The following is an 18,353-nucleotide window of genomic DNA, read 5'->3' as shown; positions in this document are numbered from 1 at the left end:
GAGAACTGTCGGTGCGGCAAGGCGCAAAACTTGCTGTTTGCGCGGTAGGCTCGTTTATCAAACATAGAGCCCATAAATTTAAATCGGAAACGGTAGAATGAGAAGGCAATCAAGGCTAGTGAAAGCTTAATCAATCTATCTTTGTCGTTGTCGGGTTTCATATTATGGAACAAGGGAGTGGCAAAGGCAAGGAGTAACCGCAGCACTCCTAAAATATGTCTAACATTCGCTCCTGCTATTATTAGAATTGCGGTGTCCAGTTACATATGGCTCGTAGCTTCCGTTCCTCGAGCTATTATTGCATATACAGGGTTTCTGTTTCTGTAACTAAACTATATGGAGATCTTAGTAATCATAAAAGACACGAGGTCGGTTAAATTGAGACGAAGTGTCGCACTTTTGAACTGAAGAATATGCCGTTATTTGACAAGGTAATCCAAAATTATTGACGCTCCATCGTCGCAATTTTTTCTCTTCTACGACATGGCAGTGCCGTATTGAAAATCCGACGTTTTGATTTTGGGCAACCATCATCAACTTTGTTTTTTCTTATAAAGCCATCTTGCATTTCCACATTTCTCAATTCAGCTTTATTTTCTGATTACACTCTTTACACAACCATCTTTAGAGCTCTACATGTCTAACATAGTCGTAAATACCAATAAGGACAAACATATTAAAATTAACACCCTGCATTTGGGCACGACTTCACATAGACTGCAGCTCTAAACCATTCACAGTCATGTAAGACGAAGAGCTTAAAGCCCCGAAACCCGAAAAGCGACCAACAGGGATGGTATAATCGCATTTACATAAAAAGCCTCTAAATCGAGGGAGATAGCATAAAGGGCTAGGGGGTATAGGGAGGGGATGGAAGTCTATGCACAAGAGGGACAGTTTTATATTAATGACCGGGAAACAAAGAGAATAACAACGCGCTTTTGATGTGGAATGAAAGGTGAGGTCGAGGGAGGCTTTGTTGGATAGTTTCGGTTGGAGACAGGAAACATGGAAGCTGTGCACTAAAGTTTCAATGTTGTATTACCCTAACAGAAAATAGAGCTAATTTCAGTCGAAAAAACTTTCATTTCGAGCACACATGGTCCTCTTTCCAGATTATCCAGCCAGGGACGATATTTATGGTGATATGACGGCGGCAACAACAACGTCGAGATCAAAAGCCAGTGGCGTATTGGACTGATTAAAATTTTAATATTTAAAAGATGAAACTCATTACAGTTTTGCCGGTAGTTTTGCGAAATGAAGCGGCGAACACACTGGCTAATAATGCTTGTTTATAGTGCGCAGTTACTTGATTAACTTTGTACAGGTAGTCACTTTTTGATTAATTCCGAAGTCCCGCTTTTGCTATTCCAAGGGAAATTGAGTGAAAGTGCTGCAAATTGCTGAGGCAAAAAGTTCAGTGAACTACTTTTCCGAGGACTGAAATCCCCCGGCAAAGCTCTCATGAGTGACCTTGACATTTTTCCAGATTTAAGGCTATGGTTGTATTCTCTCCCCAGACATTTCGCATTTCCGGGAAAGCTTTCCAGAGTTGCGCTTAGCATGCAAATCCAGTAGAATGATTTGACTCATTTTTCAGCGTGTAATAGAAGAAGATTTGTGATGCAAAACTAGACACTCTAATTGGTCATTTCGGTTCAGATAAACGGCAATCGCACTCAATAATCAATTTCGGCAGCCAGCCAACGTTGCGTGTATAAAAAAAAAGCCATTTCTCACGGGACGAGCTAAGTGTTAACACATCAATAATACTATACAATGTTGGCGGCCGAATTTATGGTAACATGGAACGCGAAATGTAAAAAAGAACGTCAATGTCCAGCTTTGTCTCTATTATTAGTAGGAATGTGGGGCCTGGATAATACCTCCAGAGGGACTTTGAAATTTTTTGCCCAATTTTCAGAGTTACAGGAATTTTTAAATTAACGACCTATGAAATTTTTGTCGACTGTTTTCCTAGTACGAAATTAGAAAGGGCTTAGGTACTAAACCTTACCCACCTAGAATATCACTCTGATAACATTGCTTTTTCAAATATATGCCAAGAAGTGCAAATATCTGAAAAATCTGTGAGTGTTGTGCTCTTAGGGACAGCAGTATTTCAGCATTAAAAGATAAGATTCAGTCTACGCCACTGTTTGTTTACCAAAATCCGCCATCCTTTTGCCTAATCCGGGTTCATTGGAACACGGATAATTGGAATTAGATTATAGGCCGAAAGACGACAGAGAGTCGGAGTGAGTATTGATAAGGCGGAATGGAGGCAAATGAATTAATTTTCTGCTATTCGTGCTCTCTTTATGAAAGGCCAATTTGCTTTAATCGAATGGAATTCGACGAAGGAAATCAAAAGCTTTTGAGTGTTATTAATTTACAGTCAAATGCCACATATACCTACGTCAGAGCGGAATATGAAAATAATTATAATGTGTGGGAAAAGTAGTGCTTCGAGGCTGTAGTGTACTTGGAACAATGCAATTTATTCTATTCCTATAATTTTCAGCAATTTTAATTCTTGATTTGTTGATTACTCGTTTGAAAATTCACGAATTCCAATTTATGCCATCGAATTATCGAATACGAATATAGTCCAACATAAGCGGGAATTGGTGATTCTAACTAACCTAAACTAACTTAATTTAATTATTCAAAACCTTAAAACATTTTGACGCACGACAAGGATAGTTTTTAGTGAAATTATTCGAGGGCGTCGATATTTTTATAAAATACTTATACCCAGCTATTGAAACTTCTTTATAGTTTTTAAAAATATTTCACATTGTCCACCTCCCGATTTACTTTAATAATTCTTATGAGAATCCAGCTCTGCCTCTAATAAGTAGATAAATTGAAAACCAGTAAATCCAGTTTCGTCCACGACACTAAAAAAATTAAAATCTGTCCGTCCTAGTCCGCCCCTGAAGACTCTCAATTTTGAGCTATTACTGAACGCCTCATAATATCTTGGAAATTAAATTATTTTTAAGTGTCCAAAATACGTGGTGCCTTTAAAAAGGTTAGGAAGTAAAATAACTGGTCTTATGGTTTTAAGTAAAATTCTACGCAACCTGCAATATCCCTCAACATGCTCATTTTAAACTGGAAAATTATGAAATATTTTAAAATACCCGGAAATAAGTGCAAGTTCCAGTTAAAATCTAGGAGTATTATTAAACGGATCTTAAAAATTAAACTATAAACACTCAATGCATATTCCAGAAATTCACATGTTCACGCCTTTCAGAAGTTCACACTCGGACATGTTCAAAAGATTGAAACCGGAAGAATGCACTTAAGATTTAATTCAAAGGTTTAAAATGAAGAAAGAGAGATATTTGCTGATATATTTCTGGAGATTTCGATTTTATGTGAACAAATTATTAATTAAATCATAAAATGTCGAAAATTCAATGAGAAACTATTTAGAAAGGAATATAGAATCGAGATGCGCCTCTCAATTGTTTGGTGAATTGAATCCAATCATTCAGACTTTTTCAGTGGCCTTGAAATTTTAAGCCACCCAATACCTCTTTGAGCGATCCAAAAAATGGAAATCGCATAGTGATAAATTTAGCTTGTGGGGAGGATGCGAAAAAACATTCACTGCTTTTTTCGAGGACATTTTCAAGGAAAATTATAGTCAAATGGGCAGTATCGGGTCATTTTCCTATAGCAGAATGGCATTCCTCATTGAACGTTTTATCCATTTTGAATAGAGTATTCTCCGTATTGTTTTTAGCAAAATATCAATTGATTTGGCACCCTCACGCGTTCATACTTGATAAAGAGATTTATTGGATCTAAAAAGATTTACTTTCTCGTTTATCTAAGATATTCGGGTTTATTACAGATTGTAAGTGAGGAAGGAAATTAGAAGGGTATCCATCCAGATTTCGGTAGTCTCAAGAATACAGGGAGTTAATGAAAAATGCCACATCCGTCACAGAAGACAAGAAGAATAAAGTCGTTTGTGTCTCCTTAATATTGACTGTGACTTCACGATGGTTTTCTCTTGTGGTCTCCTCTGCCCTCGAATTCTACTCTCGAATGTGAGTAGTGAGTTCCGAACACAAGACTAATGTTTTCCCTCTTCTCGATCTTGACTATGAATGATAAACGAATGAATCAGTGAATTCTGCAATTTCCACATACTGAGCAATTTGCAAAGAATTTTCTACTTTCTAGCATACGCCAAAAGAGCAGTGAAGAACGGAGTGGGGTGAATGAAAGTCAATGCAATACGGATCCAACAAAAAGGTCCCCATTAAGTGGACGAGTTAAAAAAGAATGTCAGTTTGAAAATAATGCCCAATGTCTATCCTCATGAGGCTTCCCAAAGCCTAATCAGGGCCGAACAAGTCTCGTCATTAGCCCAAAGGCCTAATTAGGCCCCCTAATCTCGGCGTTCATGTAAAATTACCGTCGAATAGTTGAATTTACGCAACGCACATTAATTTATGTCAAAGTACATATATTTTTCGGCGATGTTCGGCTTTGAAAGATAGTTTTTGTGTGCGGGCCACCAGAGGCGCCCCTACCCCTAAAAGCCGGCGGCGTTAAGGTCTATTTGAATAGAAAAATGCACGGGCCCCAAAGGGCCGGTCAAACGAATGTGCGCTCTAGCGGTTTTCGGGTGCGATTTTTCAACGGGTGCGTCGACTCTAAAAACACGTCGATAGAGCCGAGTTTGCTGCGTAAAACTGCGCCGGAGCCAACCTTAGTGATTTTACAGTTGGGTTTGGGATCCTGGAGCCATTTTGCTCGGCCGAAATCGATCTCGCAGAAAGGGAGGGACTGAATGCCGCGCATGCATGGAGTTTTATCTCTTTTTCTGCCTTACTCTCTCGCTCGCCTCTACTACATCGACTTCTCGACTCTTACTTTCGGGCGATCTCTTTTCGGCTCCGGTGTTGCCTATTCTTTCTAGTCGGCCGCGTTGCCTTGTTGCGGAGCAATGTTCGCGTCGAAGGTTGCGTCTACTGCTTGTTTCACCATCGAGGGAGCCTCTGCGCCAGATGCACAAAATAAAACTAAAATGAATGAAATGGGGGTTGTTTTCTCTTTTTTTTTACATACGCACTTTATTTTTAGGGAGTTTGTGCTTTTAAGAGCAAAGAGAGAGTGGCGGCGACAACAAACATTCTGCAGGGGCGGATTAAGCGTTTTACCGCAATTTCTTGACGTTTGTTTTGTGGTTGTGAATATTGAAGACCATCGATAGGCCTTTCCGCCTCAATACCGATCATTTCTTTGAATATTGTCATTAAAATTTTTTCAACTGGGTGTTAAGAAAACGTGAACGACACACTCGCTCTGAGCAAACACTGCTTACTTTAAATCGTAGTATAACTAGTATTTGGATTTGAAGTTTAAATCTGTCAAATGGTGAACTGCAATTTTTTGATGATGATTTAATAGAAGAATAAAAAAAGAAAGAGAAAAATAAATAAAAAAATAAAAGAATAAATAAAGGAAAAGAAGAATAAGCAAATAAAAAGTTTTCACATCATTTCAGGCTACCACTCAGAAACTTAAAAAAATATTTTGTCTGAGGGCCTCAGGACTCTATGCACGTTTTTGTGGGTTTATTTCGCTTTCTCTTCGTGTTTTCAAGACATTTCTATTAATATTTTGTTATTTTATTTTTTCCTATTTATTTTACCCTTATCTTGAACATCTTACTTAATTATTAGACTGGAGAAAAAATTAGTTCAGGTCTGTAATCTGATATGACAAATGCAATTCACGTGGCACTCTAAACTTACACTTGAGGCAGTTAGTTCAGAAATTTAATTTCCTACCACGTTACTTACTTTTTACGTTTACGTTCTAGTAATACCTATACCAAAAATCTCCTAAGAAGTAATCAGAGACCGTTGTAATTGTGATATCTTCAGCCTCCAATCCAGGTTTTTGTTGAATAAAACAACTCTAATGACAATTAGATTTGAAGTCATTATACTTAAAATAAGTTTCTTTTATTACTGCGTTAAAACAACTCAGTTCGGTTATTTATTTCGGCAGATCTAAAGCGGTTGTTGTTTGATTATTTTTCGGTTAAATTATTATTAAGCAAAACAGCATCACAAGTCAGTCCGGCTCCAGCAATCATTCGTATAAGCATAACATAACGGGGACAATTCCTTTTTGTAATAGTAATACGTTTATCAATAAAATAATTATCACTGTGTCCATCATTGTCCTTTTTTCTGGCAACAGTTTTCACGAATTGTAGAAGAATCCAAAATATTATGTGATTATATTCCTGTTACTTCGAATAAGTAGAAATTGTGACTTCTGTTAAGTGACTAAGAATATCAGAAATTTCAATGCGATTTGACGTTCAAAAACCAGGAACATTAAAAAAATCGTGATATGCCACTAGAAGAGCTTGATATCAAGATGGGTAATTAATAAATATAACAAAACATTCGAAATTCGTTTCAAAATTTTAATTTGAAAAATAATTTACCTTTCTGGCTAAATGTTGCTTAAAATAAAGGAGAACATTATTAAATCAAGAAATCATTTGATTAAAATAATTTTATTCCCATGATGTTTAATATATTCCATAACAAATCACTCCCTGCATATACGCGCAAGGCAAAAATATGAAACACTTCATCTATAATTCAAGCAGTGATTTTCTAAAGAAGGGAAATATACAGGGTGTACCAAAAGTTAAATTGAGCATTCAAGTTTAATTTTTAAATAAATAGTCCAATTTTTTATTTCATATTGTGGATCCACACGAAATTCTAGATATTTTTCATATTCCTTCCATTATGATTCGGTAACAATCAACTACACTGAAATGTCACTTATTAGGGGCATTTTTTTAAATAAGCTGAATTCTCACCAAGTATAGAGGCAAAATGGAGGGCATTTTCCATATCTGATATAAACCATTTTTTACTGTTTTGATGGCCTGTTTATTTTACGCTAAAACAATTATTCCACAAATGAACGATTTTTTTGGGTCCATTTTTGCAGAAACACTTCGGATGAAAAATGATGTGTGTTATTGGATACATCTAGAATTTGTTATACAAGGTGTTTCTGAACGTAGTACCATAAATTCAACTACGTATTCTAGGTCCTAAAACATGACGAAAACTTCATATAAACCTATATCGAAAAACGCTTCGTTTTCGAAATACAGGGTGTGAAAAGTTGGTTTATGATTATGGTTTTTTATAAATATTTTCGAAACTATTCGAGATTAAGTAATGAAATTTTATACCTTATTGCAACTTTTTGTGCTCTTTCTGAATTTTTAGAAGGAAATTGCTACATTTTAGCAGGGGCGGATAGCACGGGGGGGTAGTGCTTAAAAAGTGTCTATACTTTTTTGTACTTTATTTTATTGGCGATTTTATAAGAAAAATATTAAATTTGAAGATTTTTACACAAAAAAGGTACTCTTGTTGAAAATCAAAATATTCAACAGTTTTCGAGAAAATTGAGATTTAATAAATCGGTGGATGGTACGATTCATAAACATCAAATTTAAAACTGCGTTGGCTTTGAAATGAAACATTAAATGTATTTGACATTTTCGTACATCGAAGAATAATAAACTATAAATATTACAATTAAAACCCAGTTAACACATTCTCAAAGTATCCACCGTTGGCCTGTACACATGCTCGCAGCCTTTTCTGCAAAGAAAACATTGTTCTCGGTTGATGAAGTAATTGTTGGAAAGCCTGTTGAACACGGTATTGTAGATCTTCTAGGGTCTCTACTGGAGTAGAGTACACATTACTTTTTAATTGTCCCCAGACGGTAAAATCAAGTGGGTTTAAGTCTGGGGACCTAGGAGGCCAATGAATGGGTGCATCAATGCCACGACCGATCCATCTGTTGGGAAAATGAGTATGCAGCCATTGCCTAGGCTCTCTACCATAGTGAGGAGGAGCTCCATCATGCATAAACCAAAGTCTTCGCCTTGTTTCAAGGGGAATATCTTCAAGGAACTCAAAAAAATCATTCCGCAGGAATGCGCAGTACCTATTTGCATTTAAATTTTCCGAAAAAAAATGGTAGCCAATAATTCTATTACTTAAAGTTGAAGCCCAAACATTAATTTTAAAAGAATGCTGGTAATGCGTAACTCTGGTTGCTTTGGGATTTTCTTCTGCCCAAATATGTGAATTGTGCGTGTTAAAAATACCAGCCCGTGTGAAAGTAGCCTCATCTGTGAATATGATCCTTGACATAAAAGTTGGGTCATTGTCATTTTGGGCTAATAACCATTCAGAAAATTCTAGTCGAGGACCGAAATCGTCTGGAAGAAGTTCTTGTACCTGGCGCAGATGAAACGGGTGAAGTTGTTGTTCTTTGACAATTCTCCATGCTACTGCAGGTGAAATATTTGTTTGCAGTGCTACTCGTCTAATACTAATTGCGGGATTATTTTGCAAAATTTCTAAAATTTCTTCCTCCTTCCTAGCTGTTCTCACTGTACGCCTTCGTCCAATATTACTTCCTTTGGGTTTGATGAACCCAGTTTCACGACAACGCCTTTCAACTGCTAAAATTGTTCGTCGATTTGGACAGTTCCGATTAGGAAACTTTTCCGCATATCGTCGGACAGTTTCTTGACTATTTCCATAGCACTCACCTAATGTTAACAACATATCTGTGTACTCTGCATTAGAAAAAGTATTCATTTTCTTTAACAATAGTTGAAATAACAAAATGTTCGGGAACGAAAAACCACTAAACTTTATTAATAAATGTTGTTATGTACGCAGGTGTGAAACAAATTTTTCAGTTTCATTTCAAAGCCAACGCAGTTTTAAATTTGATGTTTATGAATCGTACCATCCACCGATTTATTAAATCTCAATTTTCTCGAAAACTGTTGAATATTTTGATTTTCAACAAGAGTACCTTTTTTGTGTAAAAATCTTCAAATTTAATATTTTTCTTATAAAATCGCCAATAAAATAAAGTACAAAAAAGTATAGACACTTTTTAAGCACTACCCCCCCGTGCTATCCGCCCCTGCTAAAATGTAGCAATTTCCTTCTAAAAATTCAGAAAGAGCACAAAAAGTTGCAATAAGGTATAAAATTTCATTACTTAATCTCGAATAGTTTCGAAAATATTTATAAAAAACCATAATCATAAACCAACTTTTCACACCCTGTATTTCGAAAACAAAGCGTTTTTCGATATAGGTTTATATGAAGTTTTCGTCATGTTTTCGGACCTAGAATACGTAGCTGAATTTATGGTACTACGTTCAGAAACACCTTGTAGATTCTCAATATGAAACAAATTACAGGGTTTCCGATAAAAAAAAGAAAACTTAAAAGTTATACTTAATTTTTGGTGTACCCTGTGTTTTATTTTTTCTTGGAACGATGCGCATTTAAAATGTGAATAGATACTTGCTTCAACAATTTTTCAAAAATCACTTCCTGAAATAGAGGATTCATTTTCGGCAAGACGTGCTTAAGTTCAGGACTTTTAGCGTTTGCGCAAAATTAAAAAAAATACAAAATGGAAATTTGTAAGCAAACCTACATGCGACCATTTCATGGGTTGCAATTCATTATCACAGATAGATAGGAAATGAAATTGACCATAAATAGCCACAAAATAAAGCAGATAATTGAATAAATTAAGCAAAAAATGATATTTGGGTTTGAAATGTGAGTCAAAATTAATATACGGAATAAATGGATAAAAAAACTTACACATTTTTTAATAGAGTGGCTATAAAATCACTTTCTATAGGTTCAAAAGAGCGCTTGCTTCGTAAGTGCTCTTGCTGTAATAATTGTGATAGAAAAAAGAGTGGAAAAATTTGGATAGAAACGAATATGAAGTATAATAATGTTACTTTTAATAACTTTTCCTCCTCCATTGAAACTTTTCCTTCCTTCATAATCATTTCTCTCCTATTTTTTCTACCCTTTTTTTTTGTATTCAGCGCACAAAACATGTTTTGACAATTGCTCTGTCCAAAGATGGATAACTGGAACTTTTTTTATTCATTTATTCCATATGTCGAGTTTAACTGACATTTCAAAACCAATTTTCTTCCTTTGCTTAATTTCTTCAATTATCTGCTTTATTTTGTGGCTATTCATGCTCAATTTCATTCTCTATCTATCTGTAATAATCAATTGCGACCAGTTGAATGATCGCAAAGCAGATTTGCTTGCAAATTTTAATTTTGTAATTTGATCACTTACTTCATATTTGTTGTACTTACTTCTGCGCAAACGCTAAAAATTTCAAAATTATTGTGTTTTTGCCACACCCTGTATACGTGCTCCTGGTAAACAAGTAATTTCATGTTCTTAATTTCTGTAGCTTTTTACAATGTTCTGCAATTAAGATTCCAATTACCATCTTGCAGGGTGGAGTTTCCCCGGAGGCAATTAGCCTTAACAACTTCGAAGGAAAGGCGTTTCAAATATTCAGACCATTCCAGGTACGGACAATTTAATTTGCTAATAGGTAACAGTCGGAAATTGCCTGTCTATTATGTCCGCAAATGCTCAATTAGCACATTAGTTTCCCATATTGGCCCGACTACCGCTCATAGTGCAATTCATGCAACAATACTGCAACACTATGTGTGTATGCCTGTGTATGTGTCTGTTTATCTTTTGAATACATTCTTCTTAAAAGTTAATAACACAGAACCCAAAAATATTTTTTACGAGCGTGCGGTAAAGTTGGTTTACCACATTCATATCTGTAATGAGGGTGCCACTTAAGCACGTGATTTTTCGAAACATTTTCTTGAAAATATAAGTCGGTATAGGTATAAATGAAAAATACTAGCCTGAATTGACCTGAACTAATCTAAATATTGAGGGTGGCAAACTAATGCAAACAGTAAATCATGTGTAAAGTGCACTTTTCACTCGTTTTCACGCATTTTTACGATTTTGCAGCCATAGATAACTTTGTTGTTCTTTGCAGGAAAATCATGGTATGAAACATTTGCACGAATCGATTTTTACACTCGTCAGACTCTACATGACTTGCCTGCGACTTATTTCCCGAATCATCCAACTCGCGTTAAAATGGCAAATCTCCCTACTTGGAGTAAAATATTAAAGTACAAACGACTTACCCAACGTGAACAAAACTCATCAGCATAAATTAACTCACAGAACTCGCGACCACGTGATACTCTTTCTACGGAACCTGCCTAAATACTGACTGAATCAAAATTGTCCTAAGATGTCCCACTGCTCACTGATCCATTTTTTTCTTCTAAATACACTTAAACATCTTTATCCATCTCTCTCTTTCGACATACAATTATAACAGTTGTTGTCTTCCCCTGAGATGACCAGGTGTTGACCTCAAGGGATGGGGAAGTGGACCGAAGACAAAAGGGTGAACCGGCTACACCGTGTGAATACGCACAGGTTGATTTATCATTCTTTTTATATGGAGATGATCGGTTTTTATAGTCTTCGATGTTGGATGGGGATTTTGCATTAATTTGGGGGATTTCTCGGGATGAGATCATGAGAACTGCTTTATTTTTTGGGGCGAGGCAAAAAAAATCTGATTGAATAAACATGATGCATGAGTATCATCTTATGAAATAAAAATTTTCTTGTTGTTTTCTAAGGATTCAGGACTAAATAAGGCTGCTTCTGAAATAGTATTTCCACTGATGGTAATTTTTGAACTCTACATGGACGGAGTGGCGTAAGGCGGCTTATATCGAGGGCGATTCATAACCCTATGGAGGCAGAACAAGCACGTGTAAAGGATCTAGAAACAAATCGATTTTTCATACTTTTTTTCTCATGCCTACTACGGTTCCTGGTTTCAGAAAATGTCTTAAAAGAAATATAAAAAACCCTGTATTTCAGCAGACGTTTTCGATTTTTTTTAGACATTTTCCGACGCCAATATCTCAGTCATTAAATTTCAAAGGAAAAATTGATTTGTTTTCAAGTCCTCTATATGCCTTTGTTGTGTGTCCATTACTTTCTGAATCGCCCGGTATAAACGAGCCACTTTATGTCTAAACATGCCAACCCGTTTATACACATTTTGTTGATAATTTATGTAGTATTTGCTAGTGTTTAGCTTCTTTTATGTCTACCAAATCGAAACCACCGCATTGTCTTTGCTATGAAAATTTCCACGCAGCTCGAAACAAGAATTAATATCTCCTCTCTGTCAGAGCTTTTCGGTCATAAAATGAACCATCAAGGGTCAAATTTCCGAGGAAGCTCTTCAGCCAAGCATACGAAATTCCGTATTCCTCAGATGTTTTATTCAAATAAAGCATGTTCGGTTCTATTAAAGCGCATTCACGCCCGAATACATAAACACTTTTGCACTGGCAGCATTCAGACGCCATACGAATCGAGTTTAATAAGTTTCACATCAGGGAACTGGGCTTTTATATTATACACATATACGTGGGTATAGGGAAACTTTAGGCCATTACTGCTGCTGCCTCCAAACATAATTCATAAAGTTTTAGTGCTGTTTCGTCATTTCTCTGGAAACATCGTCGTTGTGTTCAGGCAAAATGAGCCCTCGTTCAGGAAAATCGTGAAAGAGTTTCTCATGAACTTTGCCCTCTAAAGCGTCTCCCGAGATTAATGCTAAATTATTCTATTAGTTTGAAATTCTAATATCACAACTTTGCATTATAGGAGAAAAGAATGACGAGCTAGTATATACAGGTTCACATGGGGTGTGCACCCTTTTACTTGAGTGCAGCTTCCTAGTCCCCCTTTAAAGTCCATCCGGTGGTCAGTCTGGCTATTTACAGAGTCTTCGCGTTGAAAATTACGCGCTTTGACTACATTCAATTTTAATCTGTTTTTGCTATCTGGAAAATAACAGCAAACACTAGTAAGCCTGGAAATCGCAAATTGCAACGTAATGCAAATAGCTCATATTCTTGAACAAAATACGTATTTCACGGCATTGTCATATTCCTTCAATCGTGCTAGGCAAATTTGCTAAAATTACTTTTCACACTATAGCATTAATGCCATTAATTCGAGTAGCGATATCTTCGCACAATATTGTTGTTATTCTTATTTTGGCAAATAAAATGACAATTTGCGTAATCGAAACCGGTGACTATCATTCTGCAACTTGTTATGAAATGAATGCACAATACGCGTTTTAATTTTGTAACTCAGTTAACACATTATAGTAACAGTAACAATGGGTGCTGTGGTTCTGCACCTACGGAGCAGCATGTTGGATAAGTCCAAATTTCTGTTTTCTCCTTCTAATTACTGCATCGTGCGGCCAAATTAGTGAAGAAATTATATTAATTAGGAAACGCTGTGTTGCGAAACTCGTATCATACTGCTGGACCGCGCACCCCTCGTCTCGCAAAACTCCACTCGTTACAGAAAATGGTCCACCCGATACCTCCAAATTTCTTTGGATTGGGCAAAAGACAAAATTCACAACTTTTTCTTCGACTGGAATTTAAAATGATTTCTAAGCATTTCATCGATTTTCTCTATCTGTTGATGGAGAAAAGTAAAAATATTTTTATGGAGCCGGACGGAAATTGCCAATGTGGGCTAAAAGTCAAATTTGCGAGATTATCCTCGCTTGTAGATTTTCAGTTTCCATTACTTATTAGTTTCAGTGCAGGAAGATAGCTCAGATGTCTCCTTTTCAGTGCCGCCACGCAAAACGGTCGAGGCGTGTCAACTAATGGAGCTTTTCCGATTAGAAGAGCGAGCCGGGCAAGAGCAAACATTTCCCGTTTTTCTCAGCTGTGCACAATGAAGACCCCCGAGGTGTCTCGATCGCCCGCGTTTCCTCGCGATTGTTCGATACTTGCGACTTGCATAGATGCCTTATTGAATCGACATTTTAACCAAATTTTCAGAAATGTATCTACATGCTTCGAATTTTCTATGCCAGACTGCTACTTATCGGCCCGACTTCACGCGGACATCACGAGAAAGCCCAAATATTTCTCTTTCGCATGAGCCCCTGCGGCATTTCGCAGCCCAAGCAGAACGGAAATTATGGGTGATAATTCAGTAAAAAACATGTAAATTTTGTATTGTAGATGACCAAGAGAGTGTAATGCTTTGTAACCAAACACTGTTGGCATTTGGGAATACGAAATTACACTTTTCGAAATGATTTGCCAGTGGTGTGCACACTTTGGTAAAAGTCCTCCTGCAGTATTCCTTATTCTCAGCAGATGTGTTAAATGAAATTATCAGTAATAATTTTGTTAAGTTCATGTAAAGTTGCCCGAAAGCCATGATTTAAGTGAATGTTTTAAAAATTAATGAAGGCGGGTTTATGCAGGGCAAGAACTCTAATGCGACGTTTTATGAAATTCTAATTAATGGGTTAAATGGAGTATTTTTATAAAGAAGTCCTAAATTCCTCTTTCTCTTGCTACCTTAGGCGAATGTGTTAAACTCCATAGATGAATGCTGTCTTTGACTCCCGTGACATTAACTGGAAAACTCATTTGGTTATCGAAAGTATTCGATTTTAAGGTATTTCTAAAGTGATGAGTAGGGAGTATTTTCCCGGCATTGTCATTCACTGAGCTGTAGTAATCCTTTTTCTTGTAGAATTCGAAGTTACGCTTAAGAGAGGTCAACTTGTCTAATTTTGTTTCTATCAATTCTACTCAGAAAATTGCGAAAATGAGGACAAGGAGATGTTAATTGATATCAGAATTCGAAAACTTCATCCTTTTGCATCAAGGAAAATTAATTTATATTAAAGTCGATATAAATATGAAGTAAGCAATGAAGCTATTGAGTGATTCCAATACCCAAAGCTCCCTGGACATTTCCGCTGTTTTCAGTCTCTTACCTAATTATTCAGTCCATTTAGTGGTAACCGAAATAATTCCTATTTTAACTGGGCGTTCAATTTTGGTCAGCATGATGTCGAAACCTTGTACCTTTCAACTCCCATCAATAAACTAGAAATATTAAACCCTAAAACATTACATTTAATTCGCATGTATTTTGTATAGTTTACAGCGTGTTCTTTGCGAGGAGATCCGCCATGTTGAATTTTTAAACCATTTTAATAGTTAAACTTACCAGCCAGTTGCAGGTAAATTGGCTGTGGGCCCAGCAACTTGTAATCTACTACCGATGTTTTGTCAAACGGTTAGTGCTTTTAATATTGGATGATATGCGTATTCCGTTTCGATTCGTTGTAGCTTGTCGATAGGAATGGACAAAGGATAATTTGTTTCTGTCCTGCATTGTTAAACAACTTCTGTACCATCGATTGGGGAATTATTCATTATTGTTAATGTTCTGCATCAGAGTTGTTGGTAAAATTGAAGTCTCACTCTTAAGGGTTCAATTTTGCTTCCGGATATTAACACAGACAATAACTAGCTTTGTCTCTTTGACGATCAAATAGTGGTGTGGCACAATTAACACCGGGGCTGTCTCGGCCTAGCTAACAACAGTTACCGTTGAGGTTTATAGATTAGGCGCCAGCTTATTAACACTTCATTATGAGCCGACCGACAGATTAACCACCTGCTCCTATTGACACCGTATCTTGTTGTTTAATAGGCCTACTTCAGGATAAAAGTGGATTATTTTCTTGTGGTTTTCCTCGCTGTTTTTCATGTAAAAATTAAAAAAAAAACGTATATATACAGCACAAAAATGAGTATTAACTTGGCTCTGTGTCTCAGAAACCAAAAGATTTTGCAACTTCATTTCTGCGTGCTTATACTACTGTAGTCAAAAATAACGTGAATTTATTTATGAAATGAAAAATCTTTATTTATTCTTTCAAATAAATTTCATCGTCTTCAAAGTACTCCCTATCCGAAATAATACACTTATGCCATCGTTTTTTCCAATCTTCAAAACAGTCAGAGAAGTCTTTTTTCGGGATGGCCTTCAATACTTTCGTTGGTTCGGTTTTTATCTGCTTAGTCGAGTCAAAACGGTGTCCCCGGAGCGGTCTTTTAAGCTTATCGAACAGCCAGAAGTCCAACGGTGGTAAATCAGGTGAATACGGTGGTTGTGGAACGATATGGGTCGAGTTTTCGGCAAAATGTTGTCGAAGAACCAATGCAGTATTGCATGGTACATTATCGTAGTGCAAAAACCAAGAATTGTATGCCTATAATTCTGGCCTCTTGAGGCAAAAACGACGCACAACTCACAAATAATATTTCTTGTTAACAGTTTGGCCTGGCGGAAGAAATTTATAATGCACAACATCGCGTTAATCGAAGTAAATTGTCAACATAATCTTGATTTTTGAGTGGTTTTTTCGATCTTGGTGCATCTTTTGCACGATATTCGCTCAATTGGTCCGTTGTTTCCGGATCGTATGCATAGATCCAGCTCTCATCTAACGTAATGATACGTTTCATGACGTTTTGGTAATCAGAAATTATTGTTAGGCAGATTTCAGCGCGACGCTTTTTTCTAAAAAATTGAGTGTTTTTGGAACTAATCGAGATTTGACGCCTTTGAGGCACAGACCTCATTTTAAAATGGTTAGGGTTGATCCAAATGAAATGCCCATAGCAACAGTAAGATCTCTAATTGTCAATCGACGATTTCGGAGTGCTAAATCTTTGAATTCCTTGACGTGCCTTTCATCGGTAGATGTTGACGGTTATCCGGGGCGCTAACTTGAACTTCTTCTCGACCTTCTTTAAAGTCTTTGTGTGTAAACATTTTTTTGCGATATCGCTGTATCACTACTAAAGGCCTTCTTTAACATCCTCAACGTTTCCGCAGCAGAATATTCATTCCGCAAACAAAATTTAATGCAAATTTTTTGCTCAACAAAATCAGGCATAGTAAAAATTGAAAAAGAAACTTTGATATGTTTATAAAAACACGTATAGCTTTACAGTAATTGAATATATTGACGTGAATCTTTGCGTAAATGTCACAGACAGTGCTATCAACCTATAAAAAGTCATTTTATGGTTTTATAGTATCCGCGAAGTTTAAATGAAAAATTTACTTTACTTTTTAATTAGAATAGCAGAGCGCATCAAGGCGAGTAATTTGCCTAACTTCCTAAGGCAATTGCTCCTCGGGTTCTCGAGATATGAAAGATTAAAATTTGGAAACTGGCAAAAATAATTATCTCCTTCCCCTTGGAAATTCTCATCAAAATTTAAAAATTTTTGAGGTACCGTTTTTCGATTTAATGAAGTGATCCATAGATTTCATCCTGGATATCTCAATTGGGATTGTGAAATCTTGGAAAGAGATTTTTAGGGATCTTCATTCTACAGTATATCCATCATTTACACAAGCAAAAACATATGCATTTCATGGCAAACTGAGGTTTTTAATAAGATGAAATGACTGTGACACGCGGCACGTCACATTCAACCATAGTCGAAACATCTATTTCTCGTGGAATCTTCACAAAGCTGCGTCTGGTAGTCTCGCTATGCACCTTGGTGGCAATACATGTCATCTTCGTAACAATACTGTCCTTAAAGAAAAATTAAAGCCATAAAATGTTGTAAGACGACAGGTGCAAAGTAATAACTGAAAATTAAAATTTTTCTCATATTGCCTGCTGTAGTCGGCAACAGCAAAAATTTTAAATGTTTTCTGTCGAGAAAATTTCTGTAAAAATATTTGTTTTTGACCGGCCAGAAAGGTTTCATCCAATTTGTTTACCTGAAAGCAACATTGTGGCGGAAAACCGAAATGTTGACCTAATAAGATATCCACACAACTTTTATCATTTTTATTTTGTTTTTTGTGGGCGTTGTTACTTTATTTTCCATATCACTCTCATGTTAACCATATTGCAGCTACTAATTTGTCAAATGAAATATGGAATTTAAAAAGGGAATAAATTATATCAAATCGTAAATCATATTGTACGTCCCGCGCCGAAAATATATTAAAGAGGGCTCTCCAAATTTTTAGGACTCGCCTACGGCTCGCCCGGGAATCTATTTGACTCGTCCCGCAAAACGCTTCTTTCTGGTCTCGTAACATAACCAACTATTTTATGATGTAATTACGTATCGACTGTAATAGGAACTGACTTTTAGATACAAGAGTGTGGTCCTCGGATCACTAAATATCATAAATATAGTCATATTTGGTATTAGTAATTCGCAAATACGTTCTGCTACTTTCACAACAAAACGAAAAAAATTAAGCGGGATATTGGCTCGCCAATAAAATCAACAAAGCATAAACGAATGTAAACAATACAAAATATAAATCCTCGATCAAATGTTTCAAAATTAATTTAATGGTTTAGAACACGACGAAATAAATTGGCTCTAGCCAGTTTCATTGTTTCCGCCTGCGGCCAACCCAGCAGTATAGGCGGTTGTGCATTCTAAA

At 36.3% G+C, this 18,353-nt stretch overlaps 2 protein-coding genes across 5 annotated transcripts in view; both read left to right on the top strand.

The window, feature by feature from the left end:
- The window catches only part of pros (prospero), a 161,254-nt gene that overhangs the window by 60,390 nt on the left and 82,511 nt on the right, over window positions 1–18,353 (top strand). For all 4 annotated transcript variants that reach the window (XM_066393558.1, XM_066393557.1, XM_066393551.1 and 1 more), the window contains exon 2: window positions 10,403–10,477. The gene's annotated coding sequence lies outside the window, so the exon portion shown is untranslated. The remainder of the gene's footprint in view (window positions 1–10,402; window positions 10,478–18,353) is intronic.
- Window positions 1–18,353, top strand: part of LOC136411134 (tRNA N(3)-methylcytidine methyltransferase METTL6) — a 192,083-nt gene that overhangs the window by 160,438 nt on the left and 13,292 nt on the right. The gene's annotated exons all lie outside the window — the stretch shown is intronic.

The sequence above is a fragment of the Euwallacea similis genome, chromosome 9, assembly GCF_039881205.1.
Source record: "Euwallacea similis isolate ESF13 chromosome 9, ESF131.1, whole genome shotgun sequence".
NCBI classification, from domain to species: domain Eukaryota; kingdom Metazoa; phylum Arthropoda; class Insecta; order Coleoptera; family Curculionidae; genus Euwallacea; species Euwallacea similis.
This window is presented reverse-complemented; position numbering and strand designations above follow the sequence as displayed.